The 24,117-nt window shown below is 35.3% G+C and overlaps 1 protein-coding gene across 3 annotated transcripts in view; it reads right to left on the reverse strand.

Annotated features, from left to right (window-relative positions):
* The window catches only part of LOC142342610 (uncharacterized), a 73,762-nt gene that overhangs the window by 25,061 nt on the left and 24,584 nt on the right, over positions 1–24,117 (reverse strand). The window contains exons 1-2 of one of the 3 annotated variants that reach the window (XM_075394039.1): positions 13,757–14,093; positions 13,362–13,502 (exon numbers count right to left, since the gene is read on the reverse strand). The gene's annotated coding sequence lies outside the window, so the exon portion shown is untranslated. Of the gene's footprint in view, positions 1–6,404; positions 6,641–13,361; positions 13,503–13,756; positions 14,094–24,117 lie in introns of those variants that run through there. The other 2 variants (XM_075394022.1, XM_075394047.1) reach the window with 2 other exon arrangements.

Here is a 24,117-nt window from a genome sequence, read left to right on the forward strand (position 1 = left end):
AGTCAATATTTATGAATGGAATCAAGATAAAGGTGATCAAATCTGAATCATTACTACTGCAGTGTATAGGTAGCTCCGATTGAAGAGTCGAGAGGGGGCGAGAGAGAATGAGAGAGCGCGCGAGCGGAACGCGAAGGGAGCAAACAAATTGTTGTTTATCTTCGGGAGAGAGATCGAGATAGATCGATCTATGAAATGCGAAGAGTAGGAGGGGGAATGACCAAGCAGAGATAAGATACAAACTACGAAATACAACATACGAAATAGTTACATTCATTCATGATATAAAATATAAACAAAGTTATTAATTATATTATTTCTTAATACCAACACCATAACTAACTTATCATTACTACTATGTTAACTAACCTCGCTTTCATGTTTATCCAACAAGCAAAGAGGTTGCAAAACGCAGCAAACCGCACAGCGCCCAAACAAACTAAATGTTTACTACAGATAGCAACTTAGTTGCACTTTTTGAATGCGGCCGGTGGTAGAGAAGCTCAAACGTGATTAAACTATTTGTTCAGACCCCACAAATTAAGGAACAGGTGACGAACTATCGGGGTTTTGGTGGCGACCGCCCGCTTGAGCAATCAATGTGCGGTTTACCCATACACATGCACCAGATAGTTAAAATTGCTACCTGAGCTTAATTGCAAACAAACAACGTGTGAACTACTACTATCAATGATAGATAGGTCAGGCAAAACATCGAAATAATCGGATCTGTGGAATTGATAACCTTACATAAATCATAGCACACATTCGCTATCTGCGAGACACCGTTCTTTGAAAGTAGTAAAAATTGTCAATAAATAGAGACAGCTCAAAAACCACCAGCATTCCAATGAAAGCAAAAAGTTAAAGGAATGTTACGCTAAGGCTTGAAAAATTATATTTGTAATTAAATTAATGAATTTACCATTGCTGAGAGACTTTCTGAAATTTTCCTCAAATAATGGCCACTTGTTTGTGTATAATTACATTTTTTGGACGTTTTTAGAGGCATTATTCTTTAATATAGGACTATGACAAAAACGTTAAAATAAACAACAAGGCTCGCATGATTATGTGCTTGTCATTGTGACTTGAAACATAAAATGCATCACGTTGCTGCACTGGAAAAAACAGCGTTTTAGATCTGCTTGTATACCTGAGCTTTTCTGATTAATGAAAAGCAAGTAGGAAAGATATCAGTTTTCAGAAGATTCGAGAAGTTTGAGCAACCGTCAGTTTTGAATAGATACCCCTTTTTAGAGATTATTGCACCCTCTTAACAATGAGGTTTTGAAATTATCTATTTTTCTTTGCGAATGGAAAAACTGGTCTACGAAAAAAAGTTAAAAACGGCAAAACAATTCCGGCCAAAATGCAGCGCAGAAAACAACAAACTCCTGAATAGGCGTAAGAATGATCATTGATTGAAATGTATTTAGTTGAAATTCATTGACACGACAGTCTCAAGCCATACAACCAGAGACCTTTGACTAAATCGAATAAATTTAAAAACCAAAACAATGTCTTTTTACACAGAGTCTATTCATTAAAAAAAAAGCAGTTGGTTCGTCATTAATAATCATTAGCAATCATTAGAGCAGTCATTAGAGCAATCATTAGAGGATTAATTCGAATACTAGGCTTGCTAATGCTTCTGTGGCATAACAGGGATTTTTTCAGTCAATAGCCTGGAAAACATACCAGCTAGATTGCCGGAAAATAGCCACCATTGATTCCGACAACCCCGATTGGGATTGAAAGAAAAGGAAAACTTGATTTTATGTAAAAACATTTCAAGAGTGCAAACTATTTCGATTTCATTTCTTAGTTGGAAACACTCCTTCTTCTTCAAAAGAGGATAGAGGGGCTATCATTCCTACCAACAAGCATTAGAGATGGTATCTAAGGCCTATAAGAACAAAATTCAAGTTGTAGGCATCTAAAATTGGCTTTATTGGATTATCTCATTTCCATTTTTGATACCGTTTTTGATAATTTCTCTCATGATACTACAAAATTGTGCCAAGCAACTGCAGATTGGGAGCAGTTTAAACAGATTGAAAGAAAAGTGAAACTAGCTTAGAGTAGTAAAAAAAGTTTCACGAAAATTGTGGAACAAACAGCGAATTAAGGCAAAGTGAATAAAATCTTTGTGCGACGAAATGGAAAAATGCACCAATACAACTCCCGAACAACTTTTCCAAAAATCCATCGACTTAAAAAAACTAGACCTTAAACTGACCCTTTAATGATTTGGAAAATCATATAGAAAACAAAAAATTAGAAAAAACAGTAACAACAGAAGACAAAATTCCCCGCGCGAACAAAAATCACAAAAAGGAAACCAAGTTTTTTTCAGGCAACGCGTTTTTAATCCACATTAAAATCAGAGTGAAAAAAGTTGCTCGCTTTTTTGATCCATTTTTCGACCAGTCCAAAAACATCACCCTAAAACTGATTTCTCAAAAATCATCAAAATGTGATCTTGAGCAAAAAAATAGAAAAAAGACCCCAAAACCGATACGAAGTAGATATTCATTCAGACATTCAAGCCAACAACTTGTTAAACAAAGTTAAACTCCCACTTAATTACAATAATCATGTTAAAAAAAAAGTAAAAATAAAATGACAAAAGACAAATATAAAAAAAACTGATTAAAGAGCTGATTTTCTTCCCAAGTTACTACACTTCCGGAACAACTATTGAGAAAAGACCGTTCAATAAGAAGTGGTTTTCATTCCATAATCGAGTGCAAACCGATAGAAACCACAAAAACGGTACATAGAGAAAACCGAACACAGGTAAAGGAAAAGAAGCAAAATCATTTTTTTTTTCAAACGAATAACTACAAAATACAAAAAAAACTACAAAACAACCAATCTAAAAACTCTTCACAAACTTTTGTTGGATTAGTGACCCACCAAATCGTTTTAAATTTCAGAGAGACACACTGAACAGCAATTAAAAGGAAACTACAAAACCCGGAAAAATTACAAATATATCTTTCATTTCAGTGAAAACTGCGCTGTACCACCTTGAAATGTCACTTCGTGGTACAATGATCAGTAGAAGAGCTCTAAAATGAATGGTGGACAAAAACTGACGGCAAATAAGGACATCAAATTATAAACAAAAAGCTTAAAAACAGAAAATGGATCAAAATTCGATTAAAATTACTCCATTTTCTTTAACACGCACGCCTAAAAAATTTAATATCGATCAATTTGAAAGACCACCAAAACCATTAGAGCAGCAAAAGCAAATAACTACCCAAATGCTATAAAAATTGAAGAAGATTACAAAAACAGCTACAAAAAGCGGCTAACAGGAAAAAATAGCAAAAGAATAGCTGAAAATTTCATCTTTTTAATTAGAATACATTTTATTATCAGCCTCAGATGTTTAAACAACGCTTCAAAGCGTACTATCACCAACTAAGATATTTGAAAATAAAATAATTAAAATCTCTATATGCTAATTGGAAATGAGAACAATTTGAAATAAAAAATTTGTTCGATTAATATTAGTAGTGATTAGGGAAAGGCAGAGTGAGAACTCACGTTTTTTTTTAAATAAACCAGCCATACAAGTTTTTCAAGCGGTCATAATGAACTGTTAGCTTGAAGCGAAAGAACGAATGCTTATGTTTCAGTTGTTGTTTTTGAATCTAAAAACAAAACAAAACAAAAACCAACAGGATAGATACTCTAGTCTAGTAGTGGTAATAGTAATTGCATAGTATTATTCCAGTATCAGTGTGGCTATGTTCAATTGCAACTAATTAAATAGTACCATTCTCTTAGTTTCCCCTCCCTGCCCCTCACGAGTTTCCTGCCTAGTCTACACCATCTATACATAAACATTCATCGATACATTCACAAACACGATGATTATTGCAAAACCCCAACATATTTTGCCATTGTTTGTTATCCGCCGTGCCCCCTCCCTCTGTTTATTTGTTTTTGTTTATTTGTTCACACTCGATCCTCCTTCGCTTTCGACCCTCCCCTCTCCTTAATTTTCTCTCATTCCCGTTCCCCGCTCTTTCCTCAATTTCTTTGTTTGTGAGATTGAGTCGTTGTTGTTTTTCAATTGCTCGTTTTGTTTATTACCTCCATATAATTTTCCCATTTGCTCCCCAGTTCATTATTAATGAATTACAAACAACAAAACAAACATACAAGCAAAACAAAAAGACAAACAAAGAGCGAATTAACTCGACATTTGCGCCGTTTCCTCGACAAAATGGGAATGAATGACAAACCCTGCAATATATGCTATAACAACAGGATAAATTGACATAAACGCTCAGGAGTTGCGAACTGATAAAATTTGATCAAGCAGCTCATGGCAGCTTTGTTAAAATATGGTAAAGAAAAGTTCAAAAAAAACTTATAGCAACGATTTTAGAACATAACTGAAGCAAAGAGAAAAAGGGAACAATCAAAAACGTTACTTTGGTATTTCTAGCTATTGTCTGCTTATAAAAACAAATCTTGCTTTTAATGATAGCGCTCAGCCATAACAGTTACAAACAAAAGAAGTGTCGCAAATGTCAATATACCTTATATTTCGATGTGTCAAGCATGGGTGCTCATTAACGTGACCAAGTTAAAATAAAAAGCTGATCTCAAATGCTTAAAAAGCTAAAATGTGCAAAAGTCTGTATGAAACACGATCGGTCGATCAAAACAACACAGACAATATAGCTTCTAGAAAAACCTTTCCTCTTTGACTTTGAATGCAAAAAAATCTAAAACAATTTAAGTTTTCTCAAAATGCTGCCAAAAAAAGAATCAGTTGAGATAGTTTTTGGATATCTTCATTGGACATTTTAGCTTTATAAAAAAACCGATATAAAATCACAAACATCATGAAAAATGCTCATATTTGCACAACATTAAAAAAGCTAAAATATCAAATTCGTAATTCATTGATAATTAAAATTCTCCAGTTCAGTGAGTTAACTATTGTACACACATTTTGCCCATGCTTGTGTTTAGGCTCAAACAGCTGAAAATCCCCAAATTGATAGAGGTTTGGTAAGGTTTCTGGTTATTATAATGAGTTTTATGCTAATTTCGAGGTTTTCAGCTATTTTGCTGATTTTTATGCAAATTTTTAACATTGTTGTTTTACTGCCATGAGCAGAATTTAAAAAAACGCTTAATTCTTACGAAGTAATTAGATACCAACTGAGTACAGTTTTGTTATGAAATATTTTTTGTTGAGATATTTGACAGAAAATCAAGATATTTTTATAACTGTTTTTCTAACTTTTGCAGTTTTCATTTTTTTTCTATAATCTTAGGCAAGTTTCATGGCGTATTATGACTAGCCTAATGTTTTCCCGGCATTTTAAAAGCCTTATTTGTCGAAATGCTTTTTCTTGAAATATGAAAAAAAACGTTTCTATGGTGTTAACTTTTTTTCTAGGTGTTCAGTCGTTTTAAGAAAATAAATTTTCATGAACTGACTTCAACTTTTTTTCTTAATTTCCATGAGTGGTTTAATAAGATGCTAATGTTTTGGAAAGACCTGTTTTCCTCTGATTTCTTCGAGTCAGTTCTAGATTTCCTCCGGCAATGTTTCTCAAAATAAGTTACAACATAAATCCTAGCCTTTTCCTTAGCCTCGTATCCAGCCCTCGAACTGGGTGGGCTCTAAGTCCCATAACCAACTTCTAACATACACAGAGAGCTCCAAAAATTGTCGTGACAAAACAGGAGACTTGAAAAATGAATCTTTAGAGAATAAAATTTAGGAGACTTTAGAATCATGGGTTTTGGAAACTTAATGCTTGTGTACAATAACATATTAGGTTAAAAAATTGGGCGTTTCGAATCAGAAATTTTAAAGTTCACTCACTAAACATTTTTAGAAAGACAACTTTGTATCAAGTTTTTTTTTGATCCGGTTACTTTTCGCTCGTTACACTGGAGCTTTAATTACGGAGTTAGTTGGAAGATTCAAGACACCTTTGGAAAATAATTAGGCACAAATTAGGAAGAAATAATGTTGAAAAACATCAGATATCAATTATCAAAAGCAAATTTTCTTTAATCTCAGAAAATAAATTTAATGTTACTATGCGATTCAATGTATTTCAAGTTTTGGAGACATGAACTGTTCTCCTAAAATTTTTCCTCTTGGCATATTCGTAGGGTTTTTTCTGGATTTTGAGAAAACTCTTTCTAGTGAATAAATTGTCCTTTGAGACGTCTACCAATATCCATATTTGGTAAAAATCTCAGATCGTTTACGACATAGCTTTTGGGAACAATCAGACAAAAAAATAACTTAATTTTTTTCGAAATATCTTAAAACACTTAAAATATTCAAACCATAACGCCTACTTGATTAATTGCGAAAGTCTAAGTCGTTTCCTGTCATCTTAACTTACTTTGGCGACGATTGAGACATCAATAACAAATGAGTGTAAATCAAGAGGAATCGAATGGGTTTCTCTAATGGTGAAGGTTATGTTTGGCGTTGGTTATCTTCCGAAATAGAGCGACTGAGTAAAAATTTATGTTGCTTTCTTTATTGTCGTTCTAACGAGAGTGTTTACCCTTCTAGCTCCGAAACTCAAACACAAATATTTGTAAAGCAATGAACAAAATAAACAGCCTCTCTCGTCGGAAAGCTTGGAAAATAAGCTGCCAAACAAATAAAGCGTTTACTGCTGTTGATTCTGTGTGAAGCGACGGCGGGCACCCACGGTCCTTATTACCAGGTTATAAACTAATAACTAAAAATAAGTAAACCAATTTGAGGAAGAGAACAAAATGAAAACAAGTGTGTGAGTGCAAGTGGGTGCTTGTGCTCTCACCTCACAACAACAACCAAACGAGCAATAAGTCAGGACAGGACTAGACTAAAACTGGGTCCTTGCAAACAGGCGAGGAGTGATATTTGGATATTTGTTTAAAGTGGGCGCAAAGTTAGATTTATGTATTATATGATCTCAGTTATCTAGTTATTTGCTTTAGACTCTAGGTTGATAGTTTGTGTTTATTGACGCTGGGCTCAATTTGCTTGTGGAAAAACTAAACAATCATTGGGTAAATAAGAGGAAAAAGGGGCTTTTGGGCAGACAAAACAGAGCCACCCAAGGGTCAAAATTGGTTAGGGGAGATAAATCTAATCTGAGCCACGGGGGACAAAACCGCCTTTCTCAATACAGCCACTCAACACAACACAACAAACACAAATGGCGTCTGGAGGAGGAAAAATTCGAACTGAGGAGCTAAACCTTGTTTACGAGTTGAGGTAAATATCGCAGCTGTTTATCAACCAGGAAAGCAATTACCTTTTAATAACAATAAAGTCAACAACAACAAAGTTACTTCTCGAAACTCCCAGTGCCTGCTGATAAATCCCCGCGATGATCCCCTCAAAATAAAATATCGACTCAAATCCCCCTCCGCGCTCATTCCATAACAAATAACTTCCACAACCCAAGTCAGCGTTGCGGGGAAGCTGGCTTATAATAAAAACAAAATGCCAAACACTAGCACATGTTTGTTACAAACTTGCACAAGAGACAGAGAGAAAGATTGTTTTAAGGGTTCAAATTTTAAACTCAGGTGTTAGCAGGTCAGAAATGACTCGGCTCTTTGAACCTAAAGGGGCAGAAAAGGAGAAGTGAAGGCAAAATATGTCATACTTAACGAAAAAGAACTCTCCTTAGCAAAATGTTGGTGTAACGGTACTAACTCTACAAGTTGAGCAATATTTAAGTAATTTTGGCTCTCAGAAATGAATGAAAGTTGATAATCGGTTTTTTTTCCCGAAAAAAAATAACAGCGCCGAAGTATTCGACGAGTTTGTTTTTCGGGAACGATTATATAAAAAAAAACCTCCAGCGTATTAAAAACCATTTGTGATTAGCACTAAATATCAGATGTAGAAACAGTTTTCAACGTATAAATTTTAAACAACTGCGTTGCCTTTTCCTATGCTCAGAAAAGATTATCACAAGACAAAAACAAATTTTTCAACATCTTGATTTTCAGCAATCATGTGAAACAACAATCAAGATGGCTTTATGTTGCCATAGTTTCTGCCGAGACATTAAGGAACCACAGTTTCTGTCCGAATAATAAGTCTTAACAATAGTTTCAGCAATAAAATTAATCAATGATACGAACATAAACCGACAAACGTAGTACGAATTGCTTTCAAACCCTTTGCAAGCCAAACAATTTAGAAAGGGGGAGATGCTAGGGAAACTTTGGATCCCCGCGGGGAACTTTGGCCCCCGCGCTTAGTGTGCATCCTATTTGAAGCCCATCGCGCAAGTGCTATATTCTTATACCATGATTCACTATATTATGGCACGAGCTCTGTAACTTCGAGTTGAAGAACGTACTTGCGGGGTGGGGGCACTAACAGAAAAGATGGTGCAAAAACTTCCGACTCGAGTGTGGTTCGAACCCTCCACCTCTCTGATGAGCACCGTTTACATAAACCTCTACGCTACACGGGCTATATACGGTAATGGATGACAATTGCTTTCATTTTATCAATAGACTTGATTTCAGAATGCGCGCAACATAAATCACTCAAAAAGTCAAGCGTTATCAAGTAACTCAAAAGAAGTGAAATCCAAAATTGTTCCAGATGAAAACGGTGGAGCAAAAATTTTGCATAAAAACACCCGTTTACAATAATTGCCTCAAACATCTTTCGAGAGCAATTAATAACACTGAAAAACATAAGCCCTCCGTTAGAAACAATAAATTTTGTCGATTTAAAACTTAAATGTTTTTTTATCAAGTGAATGAAAACGTCAAATAACGAGTGAGCCCAGGAAACATCTGAATCCACGTTTTTCCGAACTAAGTCGTCAGCGATTATATCATTTTAGCAAGTAGTGGTAGCCTATCTAAAGGACCAGATTTTTGTCTTTCGGTACGCTACAAAGATTTTTCTCTATTTGAGTCACAAAACTAAGCACTGGAGTATATTTTAAGCTGCACGCCGATCTTATTTTTTTATAAGTTAAATTTTTAAAATTAATAGAATTTAAAGCAAGATAGTTTTAGTCCCAACTTTTAGCAAAGGCTATTATTATCTTACAGTATTTTGGCCACTTAGCACTTTTTGGTTATATGAATATGCAAATCCGTTTAAAGTTGAGCAGTTGTTTGACACCAAAAAAAGCTATTAACACGTATACATGCAATAAGAGCACGCAATTAATCAAAACGATTATAGAAATAATCCTTAGAGTAAGTTGCGAGTAAATGTTGAGAGACCCCAGCAGAGGGTGATTAACGCACCTGTCGTTGAAACAATGCACCTCCCAGAGCTAATTATATGGTTTCCGTAAAGTACCAAAAATAAAAATGAACATTATCTCTCAAAACGTTTGTAATTTTTCACCCAATATTCTTTATGACGGTACTAGATCTATTTTCATATCTAATCATGTGGAACAAAGGATACGGGTAAATTTGCTTGATGAAACAAAAACAATGTGATATAATAACTGTTTTGATTAGTAACGCTCGTCATTATTACCGATTTAACTAGTGTCCAAGTTATTATGAATACACATTGACAAGCAGTGGACAATTAATAGTTGAAACAAGATATAGTTTGTATGTTTGACCAGAAGCAACAAGACCAGCATTGTTGCGCAATAGGATCAAAAACAATCTAGTAAACAGAAGTCTAATTGTCACCCTTAATCTTACAGATAACTAAATGGTTGACTCAAAAGCTAACAGTTTGATGAATCGGTTCCTAGTACTACCCAATTGATCAAGCTCCGGCAGAGATTATTACTTCAAAGATCTAACAAAAGAACTTTTTTATTCAGAAAGCTGCTGTAAAAAAACGGTGGTTTTTGCGAATGAGTGATAATTAATTCTCACTAACTAATTAAAGTTCACAAACCAATTTTGCATAAGAATCGTTTGTCAAAATTTAACTGCCTTATGCTATAACTATTAAGCAAATATAAACATTTAGTCATCAGAATTAAACTTTACCGCCCCTTTTAGTCCAAATATTGAGATTAATACTTTCATTTGACTAAAACGAAGAAGTTTGATATGCCAGTGAGGGAAAAATATTTTCACAGTCTGAAGCGTTCACAAAACAAATTTATACTTGAAACTATCAAAAACAACCCGATCATCTGCCTGTGGGAACACACTATTAGTACCGTCAAATTTAAAACATAATTTTTATAATTAACCTGCAAAATCGTTTCTATTAAAATTTTTTTTAGTTGCTCACAGGTGGAATACAAGTCATGAAAACTGAGTCGCAAACAACGAGAAAAAAGGTTGAAAGTGAAAATTCACGGTCGTGAAAATTAACAGTCGTGATAATTTAGTCGTGAGAAGTGACCTTCGGGAAACTAATAGTAGTACAAGCCAAAAATCGTGACTAACTTTGCAAGAGGCTGCAGCTTCGACTGTTAAATAAATCGAGGCGGAGATAACGAAGGTACTGTTGGCGGTACTTCGAGGACAACAATTAAGAGAGCATGTGGTTGTGTGTTTAGAGAATGGAATCGGTGGACTCACTGCAAGAGACAAAGAGGGAAAGGAAGAAAACAACAAAAGGCACTCGTTGTTTATCCTACGCCACACTGCACCTGAAACTGTGTTTGTAAACAAACTCTGCTCTGTTGATAAACAAACCAAGACAAACACGTAAAACACGTGCTAAGCCCAAACAAACTCACTCACTCACTAGCTAACATACACACACTATCTTATCTATAACAAGGAAAAGCAAAATAAGGTTCAATAGATAACCTCAAATCGTAGCTTCCCTAAAATTGATTTAGATCAAGAACACATACAGAAACTCTAATCCTGAGTCCCCGAATATAAAACTGCGAAATATGGATGCATCGGATTTGTTCCATATCGCAATAAACTCAAGTTAGTGTTAAAGTTGATAGCGCATATAGTTAACGACGTTCGTCAAGTCGTTGAGTCGGCTATCGTGCATACTACTAGCACTCGACAGATTAAAAGTGTAAAAAAGGACACAAAAAGGAAAATCAGTTCGAGAACACTTAGAAACGATTCAAAACAACCAAATCTTTAAAAGAAAGGATGGATAACTGCTTCAGATGTCCGGGTAGCTACCAAGAAAAACAACAAACCACAGGGATAAACCACTTTCGATCATTTTAACAAATGAAGTTCCATTGTTTTAAATTCGGTTAACTGCACACGTCACGAAACTGATTTTAAATTTGACTCAAACGGGCACATTCGTCCTAAGCTGCCTGTATAAAAGCATTTTTGACAATCCTTGGACGAAATTCAAAGTTTTGGTGCGAGAAGAGAAGAACGAGGACCCAAAACTTCAGTTGACAGAGACGTCAATGACTACACAAATAGCTATCTTGAAGGGGGCGTGAATGAATGATCCCAGCAGAAATCCTGACGAAGAAATCAAGGGACGCTCAAAAACAACTCCAATTCGGCAATCTCAACCTAATATTTGAAAAATTATAGAAATTCTAACTAAGGTGGTCTAGAACAACTACAAATAAAACGTTGAACTCAACATTTAAATCAATCCATAAATAAATACAGCGCACTCATCCTTTAAATATCAAAGTTGGATACCCTTACATCATAAACCTTTTTTCAAACTTTTAAGCCCAGAGGTTCGTTCTATCGTGAGTAGTTCGGTACGGTGTTAGGAATAGGAAAATTTGAATCCAGAGTTTTAAAGTTTGTTCTCTCAGAGTTAAGAAAATTTTAAAATCTTAAAATAATACTACACACTATCGCATAAGTACCGACGAACTCAAGGCCTTCACGCTAAAATAAAACAACCAACAATTAACCAAATTACATATTTTTTGCCACAAATCGTTATACTTTTATTGTCACAAAATTCGACGTATCGCACCTGTAGAAGCTGAAATTAAGGTGAATTGCTCACAGAAGACCGACGAGCGATTGGATTCGTCAAAACCTAGCTACGGTTTTGTGAGGCTAGCTTTAGCTTAATGCAACGGGCATGTGGGCGCAGCGGGGAGGGGGGCATGCACAGGGGGATTGATGGGGGCAACGGTCCGGGGGTCTTTGGCTGCACGGGAGCCACGTCCGTACGGCCTGAGCGATGTGCAGCGGTGGGCATGGGGGTGAATTGAGGGGGGCTGATGTGGGAGAGTGGTGAAGTGGGGGAGGGGGGGGGGTTGGGGTCAAACTCTAAGAACTGCCCTTCACAACATGATTATACGTCTCCAAAACAATTTCTATGAATCGCATACTTGGAGACTATTGAGCTGAAAGGCTCTAAGAGGCTCTGAAATGGCCTCAGGGCGCTACCTATTTATCCCGTTTTTGTGGAAGAAAAGTCAAATGAGTCGGACGAAACATCGGTCAAGTGAAAAATCGAATTAAAAAAGCACAGCCTAATATAATTGCTAAACTTCGTTTGAGAGCAATCAAAAAGCAAAATAGCCGGTAAATTGTCAGACAATAACCGCTAAATCGACTGTTCAGAGTCGTAAGTGAAGAAAACACTGATAGCAATTACATAACACGAGCTAGGCAAAAATATAACACGAGACTAATCCCAATGATATGATGTAAATTCCATGTGGCAGGACCTATAGAGAGCACAAGAAGTCTTGTTTCTATGTCGAAATAAGAATCGACCAAAATTGGACGATATCGACATCAACTTGAAACTATTGTTCAGACTTTTAAATTTCATAATCCAATTGATTCTCTATAATTGACTTGACTGTATTGAGTAAAATGTTGAATAATTGAATTTATTTTTTCAACTGAAAACAATTCCCATTAATATATTTCAGGTGAAAAGTTAATGCAGTATTTTTAGAGGCGCAATCAAATAGTCAGAATAAAAACTGACGCATACAACCATTATGAGATCAATAATAGAGCTTCCTGATCAATTTCTATCCTCGTACTCCAGCCAGAAGAACAGGTTGCTTCAAGAAAAAGCGTTGCTGAAATTTAAGACAACTTTGATTGTACGACGAAAAGATTGAGGTACGGAACAATTCTGCTGTTTTGAAAACTAAATTTGAACGAAAGATCAAAATGTTTGAAGCTAACCACGGCCATCTGTGAAGAAAAACGTTTTACCACTATATTAGCTTCAGCTGTCACTTCGCGGATCATAAAATTTGTTGTTACGTTTGCGCCCATTTTTGATAACAGTTAAAACATGCATCACCGTCTTTTGCAGACAGATATGACATTTAGAGATTGCATCAAATTTTTTTCGGCAACTTTAGGAGTATAGTCTCCAAAACTCCAAATCTTGCAACATCTCAATTGAGATAATGAAATTTGAAACTTTATTCACAAAGTCCTAAGGTCCAGATATGAAACCTTACCTGATTTGTGGCATCATGTTGGGGGACTTGCTACAAGGCGTCTGGGCAACACTTCGAATTGTGTAACAAATTTTTGCAGCAGAGGTGAAACGTTCAGCTGATGAAATCGGAGCTCCGAACAGACAGTCGGCGACTTATCGCCTAAACAAGAAAAGAGTTCCACGTGTAGTAAACTACAATTTAGCAAAATACAAACTCAGGATTTTAAAAAAGCTCAAACACTTTCAGATTGGTCTTTAAATAGAGTTAGTTTGATAAATGAGGTCAACATTATGACTGTTAGAATTTTTCAGAATTACTTTCAAAATACGCAATACTTGGAATTCACACTAAGACTATTGTATTAGCTTTTAGTTGAAAATATTGTTTTCTACTCCAAATAGAGAAAAACTTACAGTTTATTTGAGTTGTTTATTTATTTTGGGATGAGACAGAGGCAATTTTTATAAGCAATAAATAAAATGAATGCATAGCAAGATGGCAAAGAGTTAGATCGGTTTATTGGCCATGCTTATTGATTAATCAGGCGAGCTATTGCACAATTAATCCATAGATAGAAACAGTGAGAGATGACGAGAGAGAGAGAGAGAAAGAGAGAAATAGAGCCCACAAGAAAAGCAGCAAGGGAAGTGGCTGAAATTTGAGAGGAGGGGGATTTTCCGCAACAGAATGGGGGAAACCAATAAAAACAACAAAATGTTTACAGTTTAGACGAAATATCATGAGATTTATTAGCATAGTTAACAGCATTAGCAAGTTAGAATAGCCGTTTAGATTTTAAATAATCAGACGTAACAGATAAGCAGCACGACAGATAGATGGATTGGGGGGAAGGTTGAGCGATAGCAGTGTCCAAAAAGGTGTAAATAGTAAATAAAAACAAAAGAAAACAATATGGAAAGTGAATGAAAACAACAAATAAACAACCAGGTATCAATCCAATATACATATTAGAAGACTGCCTTCTTACTGCTCCTCATTTCCGCTTATTCCTCCCATTGCTTTATCCCTCTAACACCACACACCGGGGAGGAGGCGGGGAGGTGTGGGGGGAATAAAGCGAGACGAGTGTAAAGGGGGTGCTATAGTTAGTTGGGGGTAAGCAATCGGCTGGATTGCAACAAGAGGGTTTACGCGCGTTTAAATCGATAAAAACAACAAAACAACTGAATGGTAAATTGACAAATTAGGCTAAAACTGAGGAAAACAACAAGGCACTAGAAAATATTTAGCCAACGTGGCCAATTGGTTGGTAAGCTAAGATGAGAGATACTTATGCAGTTTAATTTAATCCCAGCAAAACATTCCAAACCCCCTATCAATTACCAACAGAATCCCCACAACAAACACCCCACATGCCCACTCGCTACTAGTGGTGGTTGAGGCAACAACAAATTCCTCATTCTCAAGAGATAAACATATATTTACTGATGATATTTTAGAAACATTCTAAAGACATGATAGCAAACAAACATGAAAAATCTCGCCTACTCAAGTTTCCATTTTTCGCTTGGACATTTCATAGTACACATTAGAACATAAAGTATAGTTGCCCGAATAATTTGTACAACGAAAAAGGCAACGCTCCAGAGATCTGAGACTAAAATCAGATAATTGTTTTCTGCAGTATTCAATTGCCAATTATAATAAAAAATACTTTTAAGTTCACTTAAAAACCAAGATTAAACTAGAAGATCATGAAACAAAAAATCAACCACTTAAACTTACAAGAGGACAAGATGTTATAATTATTCTTATTTTATCATTATTATATTATAGGTTTAGGTACCATTTAAATACTGTGCTTCAATATAAATTAATCAGAATAAATAATTGTTACCACCTTGAACACCATCTCTTTTTACATTCTTGTTAAAAAACATACCCAGAAGATCGGGGACAACACCCGCCACTGATTCCCATGACCCCGATTGAGATTAAAAACAAGAAGAGAAAAAACTAATTTCATTTCGTTTTCTAACTTGATTTGGTTCAGTTTCGATTGCTTTGCTGAGCAACAGCTTCTTACATAATTTTTAGCACCAGGAACGAAGAATGAAACAAGCCTAGAAAAGTCAAAGATATCTCACCTAATATATCAAATATGTCAACAGTCGGGCAAAAAGGGGGAAACGCGAAGCAAATTTTTCTTTGACTAAGTGAAAAAACAGTCTAAAGACTCCCAGAACGACCCGGCGACGATTGACTTAAACATTCAACTAAACTTTCTGCAAGGAAATGAACCGTCACATCCTCTGAACTGTATGAGGAAGAGAAGAATAATAACTATTAAAATCACAAAAAAGCTGTCAAAAGCATTCACGTAAAAAGCAAGTCAAGAACTCTCGACTTCTTTTTTAATTTCTGTACCTTTGAAACTCTGAATCTTTCGATATAAATTTATTTGGTCTTGACTCGAAGAATAATAGATATTATAATAAAATAATCAGTCACGAAAGAGCCGCAGAAAAATGAGCCAGACACGGAAAATAAAAAAAAAATCCAATATTAAAGATATTCGTTACAAGCAGTGGCGAGCAAATGACTACTAGCGCGTACTTGTGGTAATGTTTTGTTCAAATCAGCAAAAATCTTTTGAACAGAAACCCCAGAAAATAACGAAAAAGCAAAATAGACACCAAAATTCGATAAGTGAAAAAAAAATCTATTTAGTGTCTGATCAAGGCAAGCAACGCATGACCCTAAAAAAATAAAAATTGAAGATTAAACACAATATCTTATAACGCTTACGTTAGTATGTTCTATTATAGTTTCTTTGTATATATTATTTAGGGAATTGGATAAAACATGTAAAGAAAATCTCCTGTCGCGAATGTGTCGCAACTTGTGCTGAAATTGTGACTTTGAAGCACAGCTCATTGTTACTGGAATACACGCAAAGCCGGGCAGTTACAGCCAGTTCGGACATGAATGTTTCCAAATGGCTTCCAAGAACATTGATTCATGTAGAAAGGCATGATTATGGTGTCAATAAGGTATTAAAATAGGTTCAAATTATTCACCCCATTAGTTCTGAGTATATGCTATGAAACATATTATAGACTAAACGATAGGTATTGACAAGGTGAACAACGCTGTGGATGTAAATTTTTAAATTTCTGTCTTGAAAAGATTTTTCAATTTTATTGGTAATAACATGTATAAGCATAGAAAATGGCTATGCAAAATTGAAGTTTCAAACTGTGGAACTAATGAATAACCGAAGTATTCCTAATGTGCCTGCGGGTAAATTGGAATGGCTTACCTATAATGCTATCTTCCACACTGTTGAGTGCACAGTCATTTAATACGTTCAGTAGAGCGCTATATATAGTTGTTTCAAGTTAATGTTTTAAGGGAAAAGTTTGTATTCTATTAGTCACTACTTTGTAATGGTTAAGTTCCTGAAAGACATGAGATTGCTAATTAAGCTAAACAAAATTGACGTAATTAAGTAATTGTAAGGAAAATAATTCAATTTAATCTTGTCTTTAATGTGAAAAGTCAAGAATTTTTGCCCAGAAGAAAAACTGCGTTTGTTTTGTTTCACGGCCATATAGTGATGTAGTGTCAGCAATTTGAGGTCCAGTTTCTGTTATTTTTGTACTGGTTGTACGACTGAGTGTTTGTGTAGGTTGAGAGAATATCGGAGGGGTGATGGCTGTTAATCTGTTATATTTGTTTGCTTTCGTTGCTCACGTTTTTCTTTTATTAACCATGCTAGATTAGACGTTGGTGGTTGCATGGAAGCAGAGGGTTGTGTTTGCGTTGGTGATGACGTTGCTGATGACTCTGAAGTTGGTGTATTATATTGCTCAGGTGTTAGAAATTGTGACATATTTGAGAGCAATTTGTAGATTGGGTAGTTGTTTCTCCCGGGGTTGTAAGTGCTTCTGCTAATGGTAATGCTGATGGTAACCCCACTCTTGTCACCAGCTCATAACGCTTACGTTAGTATGTTCTATTAAGTATCTGATTACTCTATGTTTTAGGTCTTCGGATTAAGAGCGAATTCGATGTGGCTATACCCTCTGGAAACCTTTGTGCACAACTTCAATTCAGATATATCTATTCTCTTCTTTTCATCAACCAACTTTTATTTCTGACAACTCTTCTTCATTTCAAACTTTAGTAAGACAACTTCCCTATTTTTCAGGTTCTATACAATAACATTTTAGCATTTGAATAGAATTATAACAATCTTTTTATCCAATCAGGATAAACTATTAAACCACATTTTCAATGATATCAAAAATTAAACAATGCAAACTATAATATTCATGATCGAAATCTAATCTTATTATTTCGGTCATGACAAAATAAGCAAAGGAAAAATAATCATAATAAATAGGTCATAGTTAGACATTAATAGACCAAATCATGTCGAAAATTGGCTATATATTTTATTGTAAATATTTATTGTTTGTATTCTGTCACGAGGATTGACAAAGCCTCACATCGCATCCAAATGCCTAAGAAACACTAATAAACGTATAAAACTGATTTGAAAACGTAAACTCGCCAGTGCTCGTAAAATAGTTAGGAGAGCAATGACAGCTGACTGAGAATTCGGAAAACTAAAAATTAGCTGAAAATTCATACAATTAGACTCACTATTCCACCAAAAAAGTGTTCTCAAAATATACTGAACATAAGCTGTGAAGGCGTGCTGGGCAAAAATGCTTTGTCGGGCAATTTGAAACTGAAACGTTTTATTCATAAGCTTTTTTACCAAAATGAAACGCCCGAAATGTTTTCGAAGATGAGTAGAGATCAATTACCTATCTTTGAGAGGATTAAAGCTGACAATTTGATGTATCAAAAAAGGGAGCAAATTCTTTTGGCGCAAAATTATTTTATTAAAGAGCAGTAATTGAGAACACTATTTTACCAGATGACCTCACCCTGTTGGAACCTACAACCGTATCCACAAAATAATGAAAACCCTTGCAAAAAATTAGAGCTAGCAACAAATCCGGCACGATCATTAGACGAGATAGTCTACATTCTATCTGCTTCTAGATTTACTTGCCAATTTACTTCAAGGATCTGCACTACGCCAGTTTTTCTTATTCTACGAAATAATAAGGACCTGCTTGATAGCGTTTTCCCATCAACTACGCTTCGATTTTCCGACAGCTTGAAATGCTTTGACGGGAACTTTCAAGAATCCAAGCTAATCTGTATTGGTTTGAAACCTGAAGCATGCCGAACTGTCTCTTGTTCAACTTAAAAAAATTCTCAAAAATAAATTTCCGAGCGAGCCAAAGAAAATTGTATGTAAATCCATCATATCATGCATTCACTTTTGATGGAGCTATTTAAGGATTTACATCTATGGCATACTGGCAAAGATGTAAGGCATAATGCCCTTGGTGATACTGGACTAGAAAACGGACAATAAATCAACATGGTCGGTTGTTAAGAGTTGACTTTTCTGTTTAGGCAAAACTAGCCGAGTCTAACCTATGTGAAATTATGAGCCTTTTTTTGCATAGGAATTTCAAGAAGTCTAACCATTCCTCAGAAATAGTCTGATTGAAATAGATCGTAGTATCTATAAACCCAGAATTCTCGTCGAATAGAATCATGGGCTAAAAATGAGCCTGTGCTTTTCTTCAATCACGCCTTCTATTAGGATCCGACGAGTTCCTGGACAGCACAATGTCGGCCTCGGTCTCAATTTAACTTTCAATTAGAAAAACGATTAATCTTCGATTGAAAATGCCATCGTCTACAAGGTAGGGATTAACTGTAAACCACTCGCAGACATTTTAAAGTGAGCAACAGAACAAATGTTTCGTGAGCGCTTTGAATATCTATTAAAGCACTCTTTCGCGTTATTAATTATTTAGCACCGGAAAAGATGTGAAAATAGAAAGTGGGCCGGAAGCCTGCCTAAAACGTTTCCGCTTCCGGATTAGGCCAATGTATTTTGCAAAGAATTGAGAACCTTTCGGTCGTCAGGAAAATGGGCCCGCCGGAAGCGATCTTGAATTAAATGTTAAAGGTAGTAGTCGTTGGGGAATTTCAGCAAGGGATCAGCAATGAAACAAAAATTTTTTAGTTAATTTTTCGCTACGTCTATTATTCATTTATTCATGAGCTTGTCATTTAGATTTAAAAAGTTTTCTGTTACTTTCTACCACTTCGGTAACAGTTTGGAAAAATTCGATGGCTAAATTCGCTAAAACGCAACCCTCGAAAAAAAGCAATGAGCCTCCAGTTGAAAAAGATTTTAATATCAGCCCCTAGTTTTGGTACTCATCGCGGGCTTTCATTAATGGCTTCCGTTGTGCTACATGCTTTCCTTTCCGAGTAGTTGTAGTAGTAGCGAAGTCTTTAGGGATATACCATGGGTTTTCACCCTTTATGTCATTAGTGAGTACGTTTGGAAGGTTGGTTACAGTTCGTGCATTGGCAGAGTATCCTCCAGGTACATAGACTGGCTTCGTTGAACTTTTCGAAGAATTTCCAAAATTGCTGTGTTATTCGTGCTTTTCTGTTTTCTTTCGTTGTTAAGTCGATATGCTTACTCAGAATGTTGTGCAGTGTTCCGTTTCGTGTCCAGAAGTTATCGTCGGTCCTTTTGAGTCTGGTTTTGGGAATGTTGAAGCTGGAGTTGGAGCCTTGTCTGGTTCGTTCGTTGGTATTACGTGCTATGTAGTCTGATGTTTTTATGTCATACTTGTGGTCAGTGATGGCGCAGAACAGTAGTGAGCTTTTCGGGTCTTTCCCATTATAGCCCCCCAGCTTAGCGGTTAGATAACCTATAGCCCCCCCCCACATCATGGTATTTATACCATAATGGGGGGCTATAATTTCATGGGGGGGCTATAATGGGAAAGACACAGCTTTTCTGGCTCATTTCATTGATCAATTATACGCCAATCAAACGCATGTGAAAGAACAACCACATCCCTCGCCTGCATATTTTTTTCACTGCTCTACCTAATGACTAAATGCGTGCAAATTTGTCCGACATAGGTGGAATCACATCCACTATAATTTATTCCCAATACCACGAGCGCCTTTAGATGCTAATAAAAGTTAAACTTTAAATACGGTGAGCAGATTTTGAGTTTTCATGTTGTGGAGACCACTGCAGGCTCCGTTATTTTTTGTAGCTTTTTTAGACTAACGCCTAATTTCTAAATTTTAAGAAAAGTGAGGGTATCGCTTCCTAGCTTAGCTTTACTTTTGATTTGCAAAAATCAGATATTCAAGCTCAAGTGATATAATTTTTAATTCAAAGATTAATTGACTCATAAAATGATGTTGGTAATACAGGGGGTAGTCCAACAATGAGGCAACAGGCTCAGCTCATTCTTTTCTTTACTTTCCTTAAAAGATTGACATGTAGGAAATTTTAATATCACAGATGGTGTATATTTTTTGCAGGAAAAACATCGCCGATACATAAAGCTATCTGGATCTTTTCCGTTTGTGTCCCCCAGCTTAGTGGGTGCATATTATTTGCAACCCCCAGATGCACGTGCAATATTTTTACATAATGATTTACTATGTAATGACACGTGCTCTGTAACTGGGGGGAGCATAACGTATTGGGGGGCACAAACGGAAAAGATCCAGCTATCTTTTAACGAAATCTGAGTATCTTAATAAAAGCGAATTTTCCGTCGGAAACATAATAGCGCAGTTTAGATTAATGTTTCGTCAGCTGAAAAATTGTTCTATTTTGTCAGAGTTCAGTTTCAGCTTAGCAACACTGAACCGCTTTTGCAACGTCCCATTAATCCAATAAACAACTGCTGACTGATTTAGTCATGGCATCCAGATTGAATAACACTGTCATCGCCAAAATTAAAAATTGTTATCAATTGCTTCGAATTTGAAGAACACAAATTGGAACAAAATAGCATGAAACAAGAAGAGGATTCTCAAAAAACGCTCATTTGCGAAGTTCATGGCATTGAAAGATCATATTACTTGAACTCAAATAACTAATTACAAAAACTTGCTGCTTTATCATCAAAAATTAAACAAGTCCAGAAATTGAAGAGTTCATGAGTGTCGCATAAAACTGATCAGTAAAAATAAAAATTGCCCATTTTCAGATTTATATTGCGGAGTAATTCATTTGCCGCCTTCATGAGGGATGTTTCTGTCAAAATAATTTGGTACATGCATTTTCATCTAAATTAAATCATTTACCTAGTCATTGTGTTCAATTCTTTGTATGGAAGCGGCTTGTACTTTTTCTTTCCACTAGGAGCTCAGGTTTTAAAAAATTTGTACTTCGAAAAAGTTTTAAAATTTCACATTTGTTTTCTTTGGAAACTTATAGGTTGTCGTTTTAATGGTCTTTCAAAAAATTACGCTATAAACGAAACGTCAGAAAGTCACACGAGGTTGACAAAATGGAACAAATTTCTTCAGTTGTCCTTGGACAGCGTAATGACGGCCTCAATTTAATTTGCAATTTGAAAAATGTTTAACCTTCGATTGAAATTTTGATCGTCTACAGGGTAGAATATATCACAGATGGTGTATAATGTTCGCGGGAAGAAAAAACATCGCAAAGCTGTTATTTAAAGGATATTTGATAATCTTAACAAAAGAAAAATTTTTGAGTATATTCCATTGGAGAATAAATAGCGCTGTTAAAATTAGCTTTTCGTCAACTGAAAAATTGTTCTATTTTGTCAGAATTCAGTCTCAACTTAGCAACACTGAACCGTTTTTGCAATTCCGCAATAATCCAGTAAGCAGCTGCTGACTTTATTATTCATGGCGTCTAAGTTGAATAACACTGTCGTCACCAAAATTGAAAATTGTTATCAATTTCTTTGATTTTTAAGAAAACCAATTGGATTAAAATTGCATGAGACATGAGGGGGATCATAAAAAAATCCCCATCTCAGTAGTTCTTGGCATTGAAGGATCAAATTACTTAAAGTCAAATAACAAATTACAAAAATTTGCTGCTTTAAAATCGAAAATTAAATAAGTCCCGAAATTGAAGAGTTAAATGGTGTCACATAAAACTGATCAGTAAAAAAATTCCCTTTTTCAGACTTAAATTGCGGAGTAATTCATTCGCCACCTTCATGAAGGATGTTTCTGTCAAAATAATTTGGTACATGCATTTTCATCTAAATTAAATCATTTACCTAGTCATTGTGTTCAATTCTTTGTATGGAAGCAGCTTGTACTTTTTCTTTCCGCCAGTAGCTTAGGGTTTAAAAAATTTGCACTTCAAAAAGTTTTTAAAATTTCACATTTGTTTTCTTTGAAGGCTTATAGGTTGTCGTTTTAATGGTCTTTCGAAAAACTACCCTAAAAACAAAAATTTAGAAAGTCACACGAAGTTGACAAAATGGAATAAATTTTTTCAGTTGTCCTTGGATAGGGTAATGACGGCCTCGATTTAATTTGCAATTTGAAAAATGTTTAACCTTCGATTGAAGTTTTGATTGTCTACAGGGTAGTATATATCACAGATGGTGTATATTTTTCGCAGGAAGAAAAAACATCGCAAAGTTGTTATTTTAAGGATATTTGATAATCTTAATAAAAGAAAAGCTTTGAGTCTTTTCCGTTGGAGATTAAATAGCACTGTTAAAATTAGGTTTTCGTCAACTGAAAAATTGTTCTATTTTGTCAGAATTCAGTCTCAACTTCGCAACACTGAACCGCTTTTGCAATTCCCCATTAATCAAGTAAACAGCTGCCGACTTTATTATTCATGGCGTCTAAGTTGAATAACACTGTCGTCACCAAAATTGCAAATGGTTATCAATTTCTTTGATTTTTAAGAAAACCAATTGAAACAAAATTGCATGAGACATGAGGGGGATTCTAAAAAAATCCCCATTTCAGTAGTTCTTGGCAGTGAAGGATCAAATTACTTAAAATCAAATAACTAATTACAAAAATTTGCTGTTTTAAAATCAAAAATTAAACAAGTCCCGAAATTGAAGAGTTAAAATGTGTCACATAAAACTGATCAGTAAAAAAGATGCCCATTTTCAGACTTAATTTGAGGAGTAATTCATTCGCCACCTTCATGAGGGATGTTTCTGTCAAAATAGTTTGGTACATGCATTTTCATCTAAATTAAATCATTTACCTAGTCATTGTGTTCAATTCTTTGTATGGAAGCGGCATGTACTTTTTCTTTCCCCTAGGAGCTCAGGTTTTAAAAAATTTGTACTTCGAAAAAGTTTTAAAGTTTCACATTTGTTTTTTTTGGAGGCTTACAGGTTGTCGTTTTAATGGTCTTTCAAAAAACTACGCTATAAACGAAACGTCAGAAAGTCACACGAGAATGACAAAATGGAATAGATTTTTTCAGTTGTCCTTGGACAGCGTAATGACAGCCTCAATTTAATTTGCAATTTGAAAAATGTTTAACCTTTGATTGAAATTTTGATCGTCTACAGGGTAGTATATATCACAGATGGTGTATAATGTTCGCAGGAAGAACAAACATCGCAAAGCTGTTATTTAAAGGATATTTGATAATCTTAATAAAAGAAAAATTTTTGAGTATATTCCGTTGGAGAATAAATTGCGCTGTTAAAATTAGCTTTTCGTCAACTGAAAAATTGTTCTATTTTGTCAGAATTCAGTCTCAACTTAGCAACACTGAACCGTTTTTGCGATTCCCCATTAATCCAGTAAGCAGCTGCCGACTTTATTATTCATGGCGTCTAAGTTGAATAACACTGTCGTCAACAAAATTGAAAATTGTTATCAATTTCCTTGATTTTTAAGAAAACCAATTGGAACA

Source organism: Convolutriloba macropyga, chromosome 1 (genome assembly GCF_964194025.1).
Source record: "Convolutriloba macropyga chromosome 1, txConMacr16.3, whole genome shotgun sequence".
NCBI classification, from domain to species: domain Eukaryota; kingdom Metazoa; phylum Xenacoelomorpha; order Acoela; family Convolutidae; genus Convolutriloba; species Convolutriloba macropyga.